Source organism: Sarcophilus harrisii, chromosome 5, assembly GCF_902635505.1.
Source record: "Sarcophilus harrisii chromosome 5, mSarHar1.11, whole genome shotgun sequence".
Classification (NCBI taxonomy): Eukaryota; Metazoa; Chordata; class Mammalia; order Dasyuromorphia; family Dasyuridae; genus Sarcophilus; species Sarcophilus harrisii.
Window position 1 is genome coordinate 27,585,952 of NC_045430.1, and position 22,313 is coordinate 27,608,264.

At 35.6% G+C, this 22,313-nt stretch overlaps 1 long non-coding RNA gene across 1 annotated transcript; it reads right to left on the minus strand.

Annotated features, from left to right (window-relative positions):
• Positions 1 to 4,057: 4,057 nt before the first annotated feature.
• Positions 4,058 to 8,644, minus strand: LOC116419455. The gene is made up of 3 exons (XR_004229769.1): positions 8,456 to 8,644; positions 4,807 to 4,882; positions 4,058 to 4,210 (listed from the first exon to the last, which is right to left on the minus strand). It is a non-coding gene; the product is annotated as an uncharacterized LOC116419455 (long non-coding RNA).
• Positions 8,645 to 22,313: the final 13,669 nt, after the last annotated feature.

Genomic DNA, 22,313 nt, shown 5'->3' on the forward strand with positions numbered 1-22,313 from the left:
ATATTGGTGCTAGGAGGGAACTTAAAGATTCTCCTTTTTAATGAGGAAGAAACCAAGATTCAGAAAGAAACCATTTGCCTCCCCCCACTCCATTAAATCTCTCACCCATAGGGAAGTGGACATCAATCACAGAATTTTTGTTATTGTTCAGTCATTTTTAATAGTGTCCAACTTTCATGACTATTTTTTGACAAGGATACTATAGAGGTTTGCAATTTCCTTTTTTCAGCTCATTTTACAGAGGAGGAAACTGAGGCAAACAAGGTTAAGTAACAGTCACAAATCTAGTAAATATCTGAGACCAGATTTAAATTCAGTTTTTCCTAACTTCAAGACCAGTGCTCTATCCATTGCACTACTTAATTGCTCATCCAGATGATGAGATCATAGATTTTGAGATGGAAGTAACCTGAATAGACCTCAAGTTCAATTCTCATTTTATAAAGTGAACTGCATGAGTTTAGACAGGTTACAAGGGTTGGGGGGGATTCGAATGTAGATCCTTTGACCATGTTACTCCCTTAATAAGAGAAACATTCTGGGTTGGAGATATCTGTTCCCCTCATTCAGGCCTATTACATCAAGCACTGATGTTGAAAAAAAAGCCTTCATTCTTTCTGGCTTAAGGTTCAAACTATGCTTGTGATAGAAATCTGACATTTGAGGATGCTTTTTGAATGCTTAGAAAAACACATTACAAATAAACAAACAAAACATCCTTTAATACCAGCTATGACTAATCCGGGGTGCTTTAGTTCATTAAATAGAACAAACATTCTGATTTACAATTAAATATCTGAAGTCACCATAGAGGTCTAAAAGCTTCCTCTGTGCCACTTGAGGAGAGGGAGAAGAGTCACATGACAGATTCTTTCCTTATTTCAAAGTCTCCATGCCCAGGTGAGCAAAGTAGTAAGTAGATTGTTGCTCAGGCCCTTTTATTTTGAGTGATTTTTGGCAAATATCTGACTTATGCCAGGGGCTTATTGGTCTCAGTTCATCAATTTCTGAGATACTTTGCATATGTTAGCATATTCTCTGACTAGTCATAATCCCATGGATTCTTCTTCTTCTTCTAATTCTCTTGGTGGAGATATACTGTCTTTTTTTCTGAATGCAAGATGTTTTTTGTCCATCTTGCATCCATTTGAAAATAAATAACACTTCCTACTGGGCTTTAAATGGCAGTAGTGAAGTGCTTTCATGTACTTCAGATCATTTGGGAGAGAAGAAGTAAGGAAAAAATTACTATGACATTACTATGACATACTATGCATATGTACACACAGAAATACATGTTATATACATATATCATATGCATATGTGATATTTATGTAATAATGCATTATATATCTGTGTATATTTATCATAATTTATTTGAGTTTACCTATATTTTTACATACCCCTCCACTTGTTTGTTTGTATATAATATAGATATGGTAATATTAGAACATACCTACATATCAATATTTATTTTATGAATAGATTGAAAAAGTGAGAACCAGAGAGACAGACACAGGCACAAGACATTAGGTTGGGGAGGGGGACAGAGATAGACAGACACAGACATACACAGGGACACAGAGAAAAAAGTAAGAGAATAACAAATGTAACTACTGAGAAAGAAAATTGTTTTGTAGCCTGGCTTTGGAAAACACAACTGATTTTCATGGTGTTTTAAAGTTACAAAGCATATACGATCTCATTTGATGTTCATGACAATTCCCATAGCAGGAATTTTTCACCCTTTTTCATGTCATGGCCCTCTTATATGGAGTGGTGAAACCAATAGGCTCATTCTCAGAATCATATCTTTAAATGCATAAAATAAAGTGCATTGGATTAAAAAAAAATCAACCATTTCAAATATAGTAGCCAAAATATTTTTCCATCAAAGTTAATGGACCCTTTGAAATTAATGTGTCTCAGGAATTCAGATTAAGAACCATAGATAAACCGAGTAGTAGGAGAGGAAGAGAAAGCCATTTTATCTCTATTTTTTAGATGAAGAAATTGATACTCAATTAAGTTTACTGAATTGTACAAGATAAGTATCTAGGGAGAAGGATGCTGTAGCCCTTTTTTTTGTGGTGGCAAGAAAGAGGAAACTGAGTGAATGCCCATCAGTTGGAGGATGGATGAATATGAATTATAGTATATGAACTCTATGGACTATCATTGTTGTATAAGAAATGATCAGCAGGATGATTTCAGAGAGGCCTGGAGAGACCTACATGATTTGATGCTAAGTGAAATAAACAGAACCAGGAGATCATTATACACGGCAACAGCAAGATTATTCAATGATCGATTCGGATGGATGTGGCTCTTTTCAACAGTGAGGTGATTCAGGCCAGTTTCAATGATCTTATGATGAAGAGAGCCATCTGCACTCAGAGAGAGGGTTGTGAAAACTGAGTGTGGATCACAACATAGCATTTTCACTTTTTTTGTTATTTTTTGCTTGTGTTTTGTTTTCTTCTTTTTTTCCTTTTTTGATCTGACTTTTCTTGTGCAACACGATAATTGTGGAAATATGTAAGAAGAATTGCATATGTTTAATATATATTGGATCATTTGTCTCTAAGAGACGGGTTTGGGGTAATGGAGGGAAAAAATTTGGAACACAAGGTTTTGCAAGGTGAATGTTGAAAATTATTTATGCATGTGTTTTGAAAATAAAAACTTTAACAAAAAGTAAAAAAGATTAGTCTGTCTAGTTAATAATAAATAGAAAAGCAGGATGACATGGAAGATAACAAACTCTTTTCAAAGTTAATAAGATCTTGGTTCAAGTTCTGCCTGTGTGATTCTAAACAAATCATTTAACTTCTTGCCATGGAAAGCACTCCTCTAAGATTTTAAGTTGCAAAGCAGGAACCCATCTGCCTTGGTAGATCATTGGGAAAGTAATTCTTTATACCAATGAAATCATCAGTTTGATCTAATAACAGCAAAGATCATGAATGACATTTTAAAAGAGCTTTAAAATTTCCAAAGCACTTTCCAGACATTCTCTCATTTGATCTGCATAGGAATCTGTGACATGTCTACTAGAGGTATTATGATTTTCATTTTGCATATGAAGAATCCAAAATTCAGAGTCACACAATTCTCAGAGGTGGCAACATAATTAAATCTCAGATTTTCTTGTCTTTACACCCAAGACACTGTCCATGGTACTAGAATGTTTCTCCACTTCTAGTTAAGTGTTGAAAAGAGGACTAAAACAATGGTTTTCTCTCTAAATTCCCAATGTGATTCCCACAATAGTATATCCCATCCTTAAATTTTTCATGAATTTCTACAGATGGCGAAATTAATGCTTATGTACTATGGCCACCCACACATTTCTGGCCTCTTATTTTATTTTCTTGTTCATCCTTCTAGTGATCCCAACCAGAAACTAACTTCAATTCTTCATTCTTCCTCACTTTTTCTCATAACTAATAAATTGGTAATATGTTTCTTATATTTATATTCCCCTTGTCACTGGCAAGGCTACCCCCAGTTCTTCATTTGTATTATCACAATAGCTTCCTAAATGGATCCTCACATCCAGCTTCTCTTTTCTCCAGTTTACCCTTCTCAAAGCTGCCATATTGATATTTCAAAATCACCAATATGACCATGTCACTCTCCTGGCTCCCTATTACCTGTCAGATAAACTATGAACTGCCCTGTTTAACATTTTAAGCTTTCACAATATAACTCCAGCTTATTATTCCATTATTGATTGTGTAATGTGATCCTTCATTCATTCCCATTCTGATCTACATAATGATTCCCATACAAGATATCCCATCTCTAAACTGTACCTTTACACTGGATATCTCTCATACTTGGAATACTCTGATCTGTCACCTCAATTTCTTGGAACCCTTAAATTCTTTCAAGGCTACCTATTTACAAAGGCTTTTGTTTTGAGTGCTGTGTAAAGTTATTATTTGAATACTCTCCTGAAATTATTTTGCATTTAATTTGCATGTATATCATATTTACACATATATATGTTTCCTCTGCGGGAGAATCTCCTTGATATCAGGGTCTAGGTTTTTTTATTTTTTTATTTTTTATTTTTTGTCTATTTATTCACACCCCCAGAACAGTACTTGACACAATGTAGCCCCTACAAAACATTTGTGGAACTGAATAGCTGTCACAAATTTTTTTTGCTTCCTGCCTTGTCCCTCCTACTCTTTGCCATTTCCTGAAAGGAAAATAAGAAAAAAAAAGGATAAGTTTTGTCTTGGAACTCCTTAAATATTTATGTGCTGATTTGAAATTGACTTCATGTAAAGTTTTTTTTTTAATCAAAATATAGATTGAAAAGTTTAAAGATAGCTCTTGGGAGATCACTTAATCCATTTAAAAATAAATTCCTAATGACCAGATTTTCTGAGCTTAAAATATTAAGATATGAAAGCAAAGACCAAATAGGCCCAGTTGATATGCTGACATTATAAACAAAGGATAGAGGAGATTTGGTAATGAAAATGCTAATCAAATATACTTGTGTGTGCTTATATTTAATTAATTTTTTTATATAAGCATCAACTATGTGTTCTGAGTCACAGTATTTACAGCTGAAATGAATGTTAGAGGTGATACAGTCTAAACCTCTTATTTTGCAGATGAAGAAACTGAGGCTGAACCAGTAAGTGACTTTCCCAGGATCACAAGAGCAAATATCAGTACAAATTGGAATCACTGTTCTTGAAATCCAAATCGAATGTCTTTCCTTATCACTACTACCGTAGTTTTCTTTTGTACTCTCTGCACTATTTTTTTTCTTTTCAAGGTTACCTTTCCTCAATTTTTCATTGGTTCCTTCTTTCTTGCTTCAGGGCACAGAGTCAGGGTAATCTTTGATCACTCTTCTCTGGAAAGAAATTTATTCAAAGGTGTTAAGAAATTGAGGAACTTCTGCAAATATTATATATATATATATAATATATATATATTTTCATTTCAGAAATAGGTGAAGAACAAATCAAAATACTTTGCCCAAAGAAATGAATCATGAATGACAGGATTCCAGACCAAGGTTGGGGAGAAATCTTTGCACTGAGATTCTAAATGTGCTTCAACTTATATCCTGGAAGAGCCTCTCCCAATGGACAACTAGACTGTGCATTTATTATTCTAATGTCCTCTTTACAGAGTTTTCCATTGAAAAACCTTCCAGTTCTAAAACTCCTTGAGTCAGCTACCCTTAAAAATTGGTGACTGTGATTTGCCTAAATTGTTTCAGCCCTAAATTCTTCCAGTTTTCATATTGGGATAGGAATCAAAGAACCTATATTTCTTTGATATAGTCATCTATCAAGTACAGACAATCTCAATGGCAATGAAGGTGTGCATCTCCTCTGCAATTTAGAATCTTAGAGGGTTTCCTACATCTTCTTAAATTCTGCTTTGCAACCCTATTTAAGCTTGTATAACTGAATATGGGGGTCATGAAAAATTTGGCAACAGTAAAAAGTATCAAATATTCCAGAAAATTTAATTCTTTATGTAAAAAAAAAGAAGCATACCCATTTCATTTATATGGAAATTTGTTTTATCTTTAATAGATGGTAAATTATCTATCTATATACCAAAGAATAGTTTTAAACAAATTTCTTTATGATTTAATATCAATAAATGTTTGATTTGTATACGTATTTTATATATCTACACACTTAGGGTCAAGTAAAAATTTCTTGGGGAAAAGGGGTCAAGAGAGCACTGAAAGATGGATGAATTATTTGCCTGGTGTCACACAGCTTGGATGTGACTGAGGTGGGACTTGCACCCATGTTTTTCTGGTTTCCAGGCTGGCTCTCATCACCACATCCTGCTGCTGCTTCTCTACAGTTTGGAATATATACTATAAATTGAGGTGGGGGGGGGACTCATAATCTAATGAATTCTCATTTGGCCCTGGGGCCTTATTGAATGGAGACTGTTTTGCAGCTTGAAATCTTTTATCTAATGTGATTAACTTTATGGTTCAGGCATAGGCTACAATTTTAATTAGTCAACTTTCTTAAAAAGCTAGTGGAACTCTTTTTATATTGAAAGACTTGGAATCTTGTGGTAATCTTTACCTCTCACCTTTCCCTCAATTCGAACCAGGTCTTCCATTTTCTCAACTCTACTGTACAATAGACCACCATTACCACTCACCTGGGCTCTTAGGATTGCCTATTAAGTCCTACTATTTCCCCCTTTTTTATCTTTCAATTTAATCTTGATATTGCACATATCTAACATGCTTATGCATAGAGCCACAGTAGGGGAACTCACCTGTGAGTTAAAAGACCCTATTTGAAGTCCTGCCTATACCAAACAGGTTTACTTACTTCCATATTTAATTAAACATTTTGGAACCTCAGTTTCCTTATCTGTAAGATGAGCACAGATAACCTCTAAGGTGCCTTCCAGCTTTAATAGTCTATGAAGTGATAGATGTGTTACTCCATATGGTCTCATTACTCCACTGATTCAACAGTTTTAGGGACTCACCATGTTCTAATGAGTTCAATTCAATTCAGTAAGTAGCTACTAAATGTTAGGTTCTAAACACTAATAGATTCTTAGAACAGAAAAACAAAACCAAGTTGTCTCCCCGGAGAACTGCTACCTGATATAATAGAGTTGGGAAGACTTGAGTTTAAAATCAGCATCAGGAACTTACTTCCCATGTGATTCTGACAAGTCACTTAGACCCTCTTTCCTCAGTTTCTTTTTCTGTAAAATGGGATAATTATAGCACCTACCTTCCAGGGTCCTAGGATAAAATGAGATAATATTTGTAAAGCATTTTGCAAACTTTAAAGTGAGATACGAACACTATTCATCTCACTATTTGTCTTATTAATGAAATGGTTATTAATAACCAATGATTTGGGAATATTCAAAATTTCCCCCCCTTTTCCTAAAGTCTTGATTTCAAAAGTTCAGAGTTAGCTTATCAAAGTTATCTTAAATGATAAAACTGATAATAAGATTGGATTAGCTTTTTTAAGAGTCTTGTTTAGAACCCATCAGGGTATGGAAGCCATTGTGCTTTACTCAAGTCTGGGTAGGGATTCATTCTTTGAATAGTTTACCCAAGGCTGGGGGTGGTCTGACTATAGGAATAGTTTCTCTTTGACTAGATGCCAATTCTCAACATTCACTATTGCATTAATCGCTAACCCGCCAAGAGTTGATTGCCACCCTTGGGAACACACATCTTCCAAAGGGCATATAAATTGTGTGTCCACCACCATTATTTATTTTGTCTTTGGAGAGTGCCACTGGTCCCTTTATTAAATACTGACAGTATTAATAAAATGGTTAAATTATCTAGAAATTATGTCTCTCAAACTTTATAAATGCTACACTACTCTTCCATCAAGGAGTTTATACTCCTTGACATTTTACTTACATTAAACTTTGTCTGATGTTCAAGGTCCTCTACAATTTATTGTCACCTTATCTTTATTATTACTTGAAAGGCAATGTTGTATAGTGGAAAAACACTGGAGTCAGATCATCTGGGGGAAAATCTTACCTCTGTCATTTATGACTTGTGTGATCTTAGAAAAATGATTTCCCCTTATGGACCTGAGTTTTCTCCTCTGTAAAAAGGAGTAGATGGTGTCTGAGATGTTGTCTAGATTGAAATCTATGAATTTGTGATCCTACAATCCTACTGTTTACTATGGGTAGCATCTGTCTTACTTCTCCTTAGCCCCCAAAGAGTCATTTTCTTTCTATCCTTCCTTCTCTCCCCGCCTCCTTTCTCTTCTCTCTCTCCTTTCTCTCCCCACTCCTCTCTCTTTTGAGTTCTGTCTCTTGTGGTTCATTTTCCCTCCATTGTAAGGCTGAGATTTCTCTAGTGTCCTGGAAGTTGCTACCACTAGCTCCTGTCAGTGTCCTAAGGGTAACCTTTTTTGATGACTTCCTACTAACACTTTAGTTCAAAAGTCTCTACTGGTATATTTCTCACCATTAAATCAGCTACCATTACTCAGTTTACCTTAGCCAAGACATTTATCAAAAATGAAAGCAAACATTTAATATGTACATTAATATTTCACCCATGAACTCAGCTTACATTCTTTTACCAATGCGCATAGAGCCTATGGGAAAATATGAACACATTTAAAATCCCAGAAAGATAGTAGTAATAATAATAATAATAATATGTGTGAGTACATGTGTATGTATGTGCATATACAGGCATATATAAAATAGTTGGAATTTATATAGTGTAAAGGATAAAATATAATTACTAAAAGACTACACAATATGATTTATTACCAAACACACATAATAATTGGGTCAGTGAGTTCCTTAGCAGACCCAAAGACCTGGTTATAGGAGAAGATAGACTTGAAAGTATTAAAAACAATTAATCAAAAGAAACAAATTACAAGAAAAAAATTAACAGGATACAAATCAAGATATAAAATTAAATAACCTGATTTCTCATTGGAAGATAGATTAGAGACTTTCCAAGTCAGGAAGGAGCTGAATGAGTTTCGGAGCGTAGGAGGGGGAAAAGTGATTTTTGGTCACTTTCCTAGAAATCAGGTATTTTACAGAAGATGACAAAATGGAGGATGAGACATGGTGACAGCACAAGATGGAGTCAATGTTCACAAGTTGAAATCTGATTGGTTCTTTCAATAATACTTACTATGTGCCAGACACTGTGTTAAATGTTTTGCAATTATGATCTCATTTGATCATTACAACAACTCAGGGAGGTAAATACTATTATTACCTTTGTTATATAGATTAGGAAACCCTGGCAAATAGTGATTTAGGGTTACACAGGTAGTGTTTTTAAGGTTGGATTTGAACTCAGGTTTTTTTTTTCTTGATTCTAGGTTCAGAGAATATATGTGGTTAAGCAACTCATAAATCTTGGAAAGTCTCCTCAGGAACTGTCCACATAAAGTTTTTTGATATGTATATCTTCTGTGTGAATCAGATGTTTTCTTCCCTAATCCTCTGTTTTTGAGCTATTTTGTTCTACAGTTGGGTATGTTCCTCAACAGCAACTGTAGTGTATATAACTTCCAGTTCCAGGCTTTGATATAGCCTTGTACTGAAGTGTTTTATGTTTTTCTTTTATTTTGGAAAATAAAGTTTTCCAAATTTTTTAGGAATTTTTTTTAGGAAAAAGTCAGTGAAGATTTGGCAAAAATGTTTCCAAATCTGATCCTTTATATAAGATTATTCTTCTCTGTCAGAATTTATTGAGTGTGGAAATGAGTTTGGAATAAGCTGGGGGTTGACATGTTCAGACCTGGACTTTAGGAAAATCCTTGGCTCTAAGTAAAGGATGACATAAAGTAGGGAGACCAACCACAAGGCTTTTCCAATAATCCAAGGATGAGGTGAAGAAAACCTGCATCAAGATGGTGATCGAGTAGAGAGGACATATTTGAGAAATAACACAAAGGTAGAAATGACAAGATTTGGCACCAGATTGGCTATGGTAAGATTTGGAGGAAGGAGAGTTGCAATAGTCCAGGTGAAAAGTAATTAGCACCTGAACTAGAAAGGTGCTGGTAGTTTAAGTGATAGAAGGGGAAGGATATGTCTTGTTTCAGAGGTAGAATTAATAGGGATAGGATGTGGAGAGTGAGGGAGAGTGAAGAGTTGAGGATGACCCCAAGATTACAAATTTGAATAACTGGACAGATGACAGGTCCATTGATGAATAGTCATATCTGACTCCATTTGAGTCCACTGGAGTGGTTTGCCATTTCCTTCTCTAGCTCATTTCATAGAGGAGGAAACTAAGGCAAACAGTAACTTACCCAGGTCACACAGCTAATAAAGTGTCTGAGGCTAGATTTGAACTCAGGAAGATGATGAACCTTCCCAACTCTAGGTGCAACACTCCCCACCGGACCACCTAGCTGGCTATGTATTTATATGCAAAGCTATAACAAGTGATTTCAACTCTTCTAGGGATGTAAGCTTCTTATAGGAAAGAACTCTTAATTTTCTTTTGTAACTGTAGGACCTAGCATGGTATCTGGCATATGGTAAGTTTTCAATAAATGCTTGTTGAATACTCAATTTAATGCTTGATTGAATCATAAGACAAGTGTAGTTCTTTAAGGCTTCCTGACTTGATGTCTACTAAGAGGCTTCTGCTGGAGTTGTGAAGTTGGGAGGAAGGGACTGACTGGGGAAGAGTTTATATTTAGTCTAGTGATATGGGGAGGATGCTTGCCATGTGGTAATTTACTATTTCAATTATTTGTTCTTGTTAATTAGATGCTAACCTATCCTTATTTCTTCACTTATGGGGAACATAAATGACCTCTAAATCTGAATGCCCTGAGACAAAGCTTTGATTTAGATTTGATTATTAGGCAAACAGTCCTTACCTCTGCTCCTCACATGGGCTGATCTATCTTAAGAGATGAGTTCCCCATCAGCAGAACTATCCTGGCTGAATGATCATTTTCATATATTTTGTAGAGGTAATTCATGCATTAGATATCTCTTCCCATTGAAAGATGGGAAAAACTCTATCATGGGCTAAAGGGAGGAAGAGATCAGGTTGCTTTCTTTACAAGCATATTGGGCATGTTTTCAAGATCTCAGGTCCCTGGAAAAAAACAGGAAGGAATTTGGGCATCAAAAGGGAAATAATCTTGATTCAGGTCCCAGTTCTTCCATTTCTTCCTGTGGGATCTTGGGCAATAAACTTTCTTTTCTTGGGACCCTAATTCCTAAATTTGTAGAAGGAAAGGTTGAAATAGATGACTTCTCAGGTCTTCTTCACCTCAAAATTTTTGCTCCTTATAAGTTTATACTTTTCAATTTCAGCAGATTTATCTGCTCAAGATTTAATCTCCTTATCTGTAAAACAAAATGGGATGATGGTGGTGGTGGTAGAGATGTAGGTGTGTGTGTGTGTGTGTGTGTGTGTGTGTGTGTGTGTGTGTATTTAATGATCTCTGAAGTCCTAACTGATGAGGTCCTCCTGAATGGTGGGTGTAGTTGGTAGAGAGAAACTAAAATATTGATAAAAAATTGTTCCTTGGATGAGGCAGAAAGAAGGCTCTGATGATTGAGATCAGTTTAGTTCTATGGTTCCATCCTCTGGAGGTAATCCAGTCAGAAATCAAAGTTATATATCAAGTCCCTGAGGCTAAATTTTCCCCATAAAACAATTTATGGCCCATGACTTTGACACTGCCCTCCTTTGGTCAATCCACCATTGGTACACTGCCTTGTGCTGTCTTTCCCTCTTACTGCCCCCTTCCCTATGCCATGTGGTTTCTCTCCTAACTCCACTATGTTTCTCAACCCCACTTCTCCTTTTTCATAACTCTTTTATGCTGCCAAGTCCCTTTCAGAATTTAGCCTTCCAACTAAGGGTCTGCCCCAAGCCATGAGTTGTGAGAAGTTCCACTAAGAAACTTGTCTTTTATATCTCTCCTAACTCTATTTCATATTTACCATTACTAGTGTCTATTGTACCTTTTATTTAGTCTATAACTTCTTTCCTTAAATAAACCTACCTTTTGCCAAAGAGAATGCTATTGTAAATTCTTCACATGACCAGACCCCCAATATTTGGTGTCAACCATCATCTGGTGTCTACATCAGCCATATTTGTATCTATCTTCTAATCTATGAGTTTATGCAATCTATTTATTGCTTGGGATGGTGATGGTAAGTAATAAATCATATTTACATAATTTTAAGGTGTGCAAGGTACTTTACAAATGTTAAATCTTTTTATCCTCACAGTACTCTTGGCAGTACTTTATTATCTTCATTTTATATATGAAGAAACTGAGGCCCCCAAAGAGGTTAAGTGACTTACTTAGTGATGTAAACTTTAACCTGGTCCATCCTATCTTCATTATTAGGAATAATGTGAATGTTAATGGAATACACCCTGCTCCTATTGTCCACTTTATCAGACAAAAAGAGATGTCACATTCCTGGGACTGTCTTGTCAGTCTGATTAAGGGATATTCATCAGAGAAGGGATCTCTCTTCCCACTCAGTCAAACTGAATCAAACCTCCTAGGATGACTGTCAGTGATTCGAAAGTGTTCTGGCTTTAGAATCAGTGATCCCAAGGTCCCCTGATCTTAGAATGCTATTGTTCTAGCAATCTGTCCATCAATGATTACAAAAGTCTTCTGGCTAGGAATATAATAATATTTCTTCCCTTAGACTTTAGGGAAGATATATTAGTGATCCTGAGATCCTCTGACCTTAGAGTGCTGTTGTTCTGACAATTTGTCTGTCAATGATTCTAAAGTCTTCTGGCCATAGAATAGTCCTACAAACATTACTGATTGACAGACAGATAATCTGCTGGCCAGTGATAACCAAATTCCTGAGACCACTCCTCAGTTCTACCTCTAGGCTATGAAATTAGCATATCAATGACATGAAGAACTGGATAAATTTGTTTCCTTGCTTCTGGTTCTTTGCTGAATTCTTTTGGAATTTAGCTCCCTTCAATTGGCATTACAATTACAAAAAACTTTGCTCCTTGACTTGGATATCGGTTCAAGCCTGAAATTTCTTTTGAGACACTTCGCAGCACCAGTTTACTCCCCCCAACCTTTTGGGGTCCCCTATAAACCTCAACATTCTCATCCTACAAATTATCTTTGTGACCATAGCAACTTCATTATCTTGTAAATCATACCTATTTTTAATTGTTGCATCATGTAGTTGCTGAGGTAGAGGTAATATGCATATGAGTTTGTTCTCAACTAGGAACTTCCCAAAGTCCTCCCTAACTCTCTAGATTCCATTCTGACTTCCTTTCACCTTCTTCCCTTTGACTTTTAAAAAGCCCCCTTCACTCACAGTTCGATGCTTAATCATTTCTAATCCATGATTGTTTTCATGAAAATAGAGGGTTCTTAACTATGGTAAAGTCTGTTGTGAATTTTTCACATTCCAAACCACTCTCCCACAACCTGCTACTTCTTCACTAGTTATAAAATGTCTTAGTATCTAACACAAGATTCAGATTCATGACTTCAAGCCAAGCCCTCTATCCACTAAACCAGCTAGCTGCCTCTGCCAGTTAAAAGCCTAATTTCCAGAATCTATAAATGAGTATTTAATCAGTCAACAAGCTTTTATTATGAATTAATAAATGAATGTAACCAGCCAACCTGGGTGTTCATTCAGCGAATTGGAGGTAAATGAGGCTGTCTCCAGCTTCACCAAGCTCTCTCCTGAAAATATCTTAATACCTCTTCCCATTTGCCTATCAATATTTCATAAATGCTAAGTTTAAAGGAATGCAGGTTGTTTCTCTGTTGTTGTTGTTCCTTTCGGAGGCATCAATCCTTGCTGCAGGGGCACCTTCAGCATAGCCTAAAGCAGCCATAAATTTCCGAGGATTTAACTTTGAAGATTTTAGAAATGCTAATAGTGCTGTGCACATGAATTAATGGTTTGTTTCAAGGCAAGGAGACTTCCCTGAAGAGTAAATAGAAGCTTCAGTTTATGCAAGGTAACTTTTGCATAGGAGCTGGAGCCTAAGGGTGGATGAGGTGTCCCTATATTGCTTATGTCGAATATCTGCCTGGTCCCACCTCACATCTGGCTGACTTTTTTAGGTTTCAAGGATAAAGAGATAACTGAGACAAAAACTCCAGGAGAAATAGAAGTCCAAGTTGTTTTGTTGTCGTTACTGTTGTTGAGCCATTTTAGTTGTGTTTGACTCTTTGTGGCAAGGATATAGGAATATTTGGCCATTTCATTTTCCAGCTCATTTCACAGATAAGAAAAGAGGTTACATCAATTTGGCTAGTCTTGATTTAACAGGATTTAACCTATTAGCTAGGGCATGCCCCAATCTCATGGGATGCTCCCTTTCTACTGGGTAATTGTGAGTTCCACTAAAGAACTTGTCTTTCATATGCTCTCCTAACTCTATTTCATATTTATCATTCCTGGTGCCTAATGAATCCCTTCATTTTGTCTCGCCCTAAATAAATTTACCTTTTGCCAAAGAGAATGGATATTATGAATTCTTCACATTACTGAACCCCAACTATTGGTGCTTCCCATCATTTGCTGTCTACATCACCCACATTATTTTGGTGCTCAAACCACATCAAGTAGGGTTAGGTGATGACTTCCACCGTCTTGGAATATCCATCAAATTTGAAAGGCCCCAATCCTATGTGAGTGGATTTTTTTATATACTTAGGAATAAGGATGCCACATCAATTTGGCTAGTCTTGCCCTGTCCCTCAGGCAATAAATTTATATTTTGTAGCCTATTAGGGGGAAAAGTAACTTAATATGTTGGAAGAAGACAGGAGTACCTGGAACATATTGGTTATATCACATCTGGCCAAGTTGGTCCTTTCCAAGTCAAGATCTATGATGCAATAAGGAAATGATCATTTATCAAGTGCTGATTCTGTGTCAGACATGATGCTAAGTGTTTCAGAAATGTTATCTCATTTGACTGACACAATAACCCTGGGAGAGAGATAAGGGTTATTATTATTACCATTTTAGAGTTGAGGGAATGTATGCAGATAGAGTATGAGAGATTTTCCCAGAGTCATACAATTAATAAGTTTCTGAAACTGAATTTGAACTTAGGTCTTTCTAACTCCAAACTCAGCACGCTATCTACTTTACTACCTGCCATACTCTCCCTGAAACTCAGTGTTATCACCTGTAAAATAAAGGGACTGATGATTTGAAGTGTCAGCAGCCCATCTACTTAGACATAAGGGTGTTTCATGGAACCATACAGCTTAGAGTTGGAAAGAACTCTGGAGGCCATCTGGTGGAACCTGTTTTCCAGATGAGGAAACTGAGATCCAAAGAGATGGAATTAATTTGTCCAAAGCAGTACCATTAATTAATAGAAGAACAAGGATTTGAATCTAGGTGCTCTGGTGTGGAGATAATCCTTGGCCCAGGGAACTCATAGGATTGGAGCTTTAGAACTGGACCATCATCACTTCCCAATTGACCTTCTGTTGACTGATCTCTTCAGACCCACCCTAGCTAGTTCTTGTATAATAGAAATACATAGAAGCATGCCTCTAAATCCATTCTGGACCCTTTTCTAGCTTGGCAGGACCAGCCAGAACAACTTTTCTTTGTCTGCACATTTTTGGATAACTCAGGGTCACCTCTATGGCCTGAGGAGACTCCAGCTAAAGGCCTTGGAAGAGGTTCTGGACAGAGCATGGAAGCCGATGATTTCCTGCAGTGTGTTGTTTCTCCCTTGCTGTTTCCAATGTCAACATGACAGTGGTCTTCCATCATCACTGTCACTTCCATCCCCTTTATCCTTGAATTTTGCTTTATTTCCATCCATCTGCATTTCTCTGCTGCTCTTCAGCTTGCCTCCCTGGCTTCAGGATTTTACTTTTTTATGATCAAAAAACATTTATCTACATAGTTCTGGGTATTGCATAACGGACTTGCAGTGCCTCTGAGACCCATTCACCTCTGAATTCTTCATCATTTCTTTTTACAATTACATTACCCTCAACTAAGCTTCTCATTTCTTTTCTCTCTCTTCTCTCATTACTCTATATGACTCACCCGTTAGTATTCCCATCTACTTCTTCTCTGTTGCTACCCATTCTTCCTCATAGATGCCCAGCTTCTATTTTTGTTTCTGTACAGGCAGCTATGAACAGTGTGTAAACACTGTTATTAATCATCAGAGCCGACCTTCAGTAGAATAATGAGGCAGGCAAGCTTTTTCTCTGGAAGCTCCTCAGGTTCTTTACTCCTCACTTGTGATCTCCACTCTCATTTTAAGTACCCAAAGCTTTACCCCCCTCCCTCAAACCAACTCCCCCTGAATCAATTTGAATGTATTACATATGTACGTGCCATCTCTCTGATAGAATGCCAGCATCTTGAGGGCAGGGGTTGTTTTCCTTTTATTTTTGTATGTTCAGTGCACAGAATAAAGCCTGATATTGAGAAGTCACTTAATAAGTGATTATTGATGGATAGATGGATTCATGCTTTGCTGGGAACTGCTCATCATACTTCACTGGAGGCACTGAGGTGGACCAACAGATGAAACACTTGGTCTGGTATCAAGGAAACTTGCGTTCAAATTCAGCTTTAGATATTTATTAGCTGTGTGACTTTTCATCACTTCATCTCTGTCTGCCTCAGTTTCCTCATTTGTAAAATGAGGATAGTAATAACATCTACTTCCCAGACTTATTGCAAGTATAAACGAAAGAATATTTGTAAAGTGCTTTGTAAACCTTAAAGTGCTATGTAATGTTAGGTATTATTACTTATTATGAACATCATTATCATCATTGTTATTAATACTGAGCTATAACTAGATATTTTTGAACCCAGGGGAAACACCTTCATTTGGGGAAAAGGAAGAAGGAAACTATATTGGCAAAGGAAGCCAGAAATTCCCTAGAGTATGTAAAATGCTTTGTAAACCTTACAATACTATGTAATGTTAGGTATTATTACTTATCATGAACATCATTATCATCATTGTTATTAATACTGAGCTATAACTAGATATTTTTGAACCCAGGGGAAACACCTTCATTTGGGGAAATGGAAGAAGGAAACTATATTGGCAAAGGAAGCCAGAAATTCCCTAGAGTATGTAAAATGCTTTGTAAACCTTACAATACTATGTAATGTTAGGTATTATTACTTATCATGAACATCATTATCATCATTGTTATTAATACTGAGCTATAACTAGATATTTTTGAACTCAGGGGAAACACCTTCATTTGGGGAAAAGGAAGAAGGAAACTATATTGGCAAAGGAAGCCAGAAATTCCCTAGAGTAAAGAAAATTACTGTACTGGCATAGAGATAGTGTGAAGCAGACACATGCTTTCTATTTTAAGTAATTCTTCTTGCTAGCTAGATGCCAAATTCTGTTGTTTTTACCCTAGTGAATTTTCTAACTTGCAATTATTTTTAGGAAATTTGGTACCTTGGAGCAAAGTCCCAATGACCTCACCCTAGTTACAGCAGTGATCACGATCAGAGAGACAGGGTAGTATAGTAAATAGAGCAGTGTATTTGGAGCCAGGAAGATTGGGATTATTATTTGTGAGACTCTGGGCAAGTAATTTAACCTCTCTGAAGCAAAGCTTTCTTATCTATCACAAAAGAATACATAGGTCTACCTGTCTCTGTAAGCAGGGTTAAAAGGGACAAAATATATAAAATTACATATCAATATTAGCTATTATTATTTTATCCATCTTGCTAAAACTCCTCCAAAGCTGTTTCCATATTTTGATGTCTTTGCCAATTTACTGAGTAAAAGTCTTACTTGTAAGACTTAAAGAGTTCGACATAAATGTTAATGACTATCATAATTATCATATCCCACTGTGGAAACCCACTTAAGGTTATTAAACAAGCAGTTGCTTCAGTCATGTCTTACTCTTCATGACCTCATTTGGGATTTTCTTGGCAAAGATACTAGAGTGGTTTGTCATTTCCTTCTCCAATTCACTTGCCAGATGAGGGGAGCAGAGATGAAATGACTTGTCTATTATCTGTGTTTGAGGCTGGATTTGAATTTAAGTCTTCCTGATTTCAGGTCCAGGAACTTAACTTTGAGTCACGTGACTGCCTCTAATAAACATAATATGAGAGAGCAATGAGAGATGAGCTTAGACTAATTGTTTAGAGTTAACCCTAAATGTCAAGTTTAGAAATTTGACTACCAAAGTGATCTTACTTATTCACTTTCCCAGTAAGGAAAATGCTATTATCAGATAATTCTATTATCAGATAATTCCCAGACTACCTAGGAAGATACACTTTAGTAACCTCCATTGTCCATCCGCCAATCTCTTCAAACTACCTTTTGAGATATTGATTACCATATTTTTAGCCAGGAACATTCCATCCAGCTCCTGACCTCTCCCTCTAAACTGTCAGGTTTGGCTCCTGACCCTTCCCTCTGAGTTTCCACCTTTACTTCTCTGGGTAAATTTCCCCTATAAAAGATCTGCTTATGATGTAGATGTTTGCTAAATTCTCTTCAGGACTAAGCTCCACTTAGTGGTACTCTCTTTTTCTCCCTCAGAATGCCTTCCTTCTAATGGCATCATTTTCCCTACTCTGGCTAACTCTGTCTAGTCTAAATTGTTAGTCAATGTCTTTCTTCCACCTCATGGAGTATTCCCTTCCTCCTGGTTAGTTGTGAATCCCCTTGGGGAACTTGTTCTTTTTCTTTTCTAACTATATGTTCTCTCAACTCTATTTCATAATTTACCATTCCTTGTGTCTATTATATTCCTTCATTTCTTATGTAACCTCTGCTCCTAAATAAATCTATCTTTTGTCAAAGAGAATAGCCAATGTGAATTTGTCACATGTTTATTTTGAACGAGGTATTACTATCCCAGCCACATCAAAAGGATGTAACCAAATTCTTTTTGAGCTGTGGGCAGAAGGAAATAAGTTTGGAGGAGCAAGTAGGTCTAGAGATGAGGGAAGAAATACTGGAAGGGGTTCACCAAATAAGGATCAAGTAGGAAAGAGCCTCTGATAGCAGATGCTACCTCTGAGATTTATTACCTTGGGTCTCAGTTTTTCCATCTATAAAACAAAGCAGTCAGACCAGGTAGTTTTAGAGGTCTTTTCCAGCTTGATATTTGTGATCCTGTGACTTTTGCTAGGATGATATCAGGGGTAAATATAAAACAATGAACTCTGTAAAGCATGACATATTTTTTGAATTTATACACATTTCTCCATCACTTTCCTAAGGCTAGACAATTAATGAAACAATAAATCAAGTCTTGATGGATGCTGTTTTCTAAGGTGTAAATACTTACAATGAATATTGAACAACTGGATTTTGAGAATTCATAGATAAAAACTGATTCCAGCATATGTTTATAAGATAGCATTGAAAATGGAAATGAAGAAGGGGTAGAGAGATTAATGTATGACAGTAAGAATTAGAAACCTTAGAGATAATTCCAACCCCTAAAATGACAATTGATGATGTAACATCTAGGAGGTTACATTGCTTACTGAAAGTTTCATAAGTACACAGTCAGTTGTTCAATAAACATTTATTATGCTCCCACTATGAGTAAGGCAACATTGGTTGTACAAATAAAGGCAAAAATACTATTTGCTTTCAAGGAACTCAGTCTAATGGGGAAGACAACATGTGAATAATATGCAAAGAAATCTTTACAAAGAAGATAAAGATTATCTGAAAAAGAAAGGCATTATCTGCTAGGGGGACTGGGAAGGGATCTATGGAAAATTTATTCCAGGGCTAACCCTCCATCTACCATGGCTCATACTTGCCTATAAAACCAGTGCATATATTGAGTTAGGTGGGAATCTTTGCTTTATCAACATTGGTGCTTTTCCTTAAGTTAATGGTCATTTCCTGACTGTGCAGTCTTTTGCTGGCTATCTCCCCTCCCCCCCCCCCAATGGAATGGAATCCCTCTTCACCTCTGTCTTGGAGAATCCTTAGATTTCTTCCAGATTCAGTTCAGGTGCCAATGCCTATATATACCTTGATTGTTTCCCCCTTTTATTAATACTTGTGTGCTTTTCATAGAATTCTCTTTTATTTACTTGCAGATTTCCATGTTGCTTCCTCTTAGAAGAAAGTAATCTCCTTGAGGGCAGAACTTATCCTTTTGTATTTTTCTATTTCCAAAGCTACCACAATATCTTGCACCTAGCAGGCACTTAAACATTTGCTGAATTCTCTTATCCTAGGAATCTTTTCTTTTTGTCCCTGCTTTTTCAATACCTAACAAAATGTCCTCCACTCAGGGCAGAAATTGAACCTGGTATTTCATTCATTGTTCATGGGAACTCCCAGTACTTACCAGTATAGTTTTGCATCTGCTTTGAAACTTAGATTTTTAGAGATCTTTAGAGATCTAAGGCATTAAAAGTTTGAATAACTTGCTGAGGATCATGCATACATAGCATGCCTTGTATCTAGCTTACATCAGGCCTTCCTGATTTCAAGTAACATTGAGTTACACAGAGTAGATATTTAATTAATGTTTGCTAATTCATGAGTTCCATGCTCTGAAAAGCAGTGTGTTCTAGGTGGTACAGGAGATAGAGAGCTGGCTCTAGCATCAGAAAGACCTAAGTGAATTCTTTCATTTTCCATTTTATCCTCTTTGACTAAAATTTCAGGGCAATTTTCCTTCATAAGTTCTTGAAATATTATATCTAGGCTTTTATTTTTTTTTTAATCATGGCTTTCAGGTATTCTAATAATATTTACATTATCTCCCTTTAATCTATTTTCAGGTGAATTGTTTCTCTTATGAAATATTTCACATTTTCTTCTATTTTTATTCTTTAGACATCGTTTTATAGTTTCTTGATGTCCCATGAAGCCATTAGCTGCCACTTGCATAATTCCAGTTGTTAAGAAATTATTTTCCTCAGTGAATTTTTGTACCTCCTTTTCCATTAGACCAATTCTGTTTTTAATGTGCTATTTTTTGTGCCCCTTTAATCAAGCTGTTACTCTTTTGATAATTTTCTTGCTTCACTCTCATTTCTTTCCCTTTTTCTACCTCTCTTATTGCTTTCTTTTACTCTTGTAATAATTCTTGGATTTGTGTCCAATTAACAGGTTTTTCTTGTAATTGTTCACAGTTTTGTCCTCTTCTGAGTTTGTTTCTTAGTCTTTCCTACTATGATAGAAGTTTTGTCATAGTTAAATTCTTTTTGTTGTTGTTTGGTCATTTCTCAGAATATTTCTTGACTTTGATCTTTATTTTGGAGTTGGAATCTTCTCATCTTGGGAGGGGGAGGGGAGTCACTGTTCCATGTATCAGACTTTTTCATGTTGCTGTTTTCAGATCTAATTCTGAGCTTTATATCAGGAAAGGCCTCTATTTCCCTATAGTTGCAAGTGCTAGCACTACTCTTTTTTTTAATTAAAATTTTATTTTCCCCCAATTATGTATAAAATAATTTTCATTATTCACTTTTGTAAGATTTTTCAGTTCTAATTTTTTCTCCCTTTCTTTTCCTTCCTCACCTCCAAGACAGCAAACAGTCTGATATAGATTATACATGTGCAATAATAATAAATATTTTCACATTTATCACATTGTGAAAGAAGAATCAGGAAAAAAGGGAAAAAACATGACAAAGAAAAAACAAAACAAAATTGAAAATAGCATACTTTGATCGGCATTTAGACTCCATAGTTCTTTCTCTGAATGTAGATAATGTTTTCCATCATGAGTCTTTGGAATTGTCTTAGACCATGGTTTGCTGAGAAGAGCTGAGTTTACTATAGTTAATCATTACACAATGTTGCTGTTATTCTACAATATTCTCCTCCTGCTCACTTCACTCAGCATCAGTTCATATAAATCTTTCTAAGTTTTTCTGAAACCTGTCTGCTCATTGTTTCTTATAATATATTTAGCATAGTATGCTAGTACTATATTATATCATTATTTCTTATAGTACAATACAATACCTAAGCTATTCCACTGATTTACCACTCTATTTCTTAGTCAATACCAACTAGTTTTGATGATTGCTGCTATATAATAAAGTTTTAGATCTGATATAGCTAGAGTACCTTCCTTTGCATTTTCCATTAATTCCCTTAATATTCTTGAGTTTTTGTTCTTGCAGATGAATTTTGTTATTATTTTTTCTAGCTCTAAAAATAATTTTGGTAGTTTGATGGTATGGCACTGAACAAGTAAATTGATTTAGATAGAATTATCATTTTTTATTATATTAACTTTTTATTATATGATCATATTATATTAGCTTTATTATAATATAATAATATTATATTATTAAATATATTAATATTTTTTCAATTGTTTAGATATGACTTTATTTTTAAGAAAAGTGTTTTGTAATTGTATTCATATAGTTCCTGGATTTGTCTTGGCAGGGAGACTCCCATGTATTTTATATGGTCTAAAATTATTTTAAATGGCATTTATTTTTCTATCCCTTACTGATAGACTTTTTTGAGTAATATCTAAAGATATTGATATTTATGTGGGTTTATTTCATATCCTGAGACTTTGCTAAAGTTGTTAAGTATTTCAAATAGCTTTTTAGCTTATTTACTAGGATTCTCTAAATTATATCATCTGCAATGAATGATGGCTGTGTTTCTTCATTGCTTATTTTAATTCTTTCAAGTTCTTTTTCTTCTCTTATTGACAAAGTTAACATTTCTAGTACAATATTGAATAATAGTGGTGATAATGGGCATTGTTTCAACCCTGGGAAAGCTTCTAGCATCTCTGTTACAGAAATGCTTGCTAATGGTATTGGATATA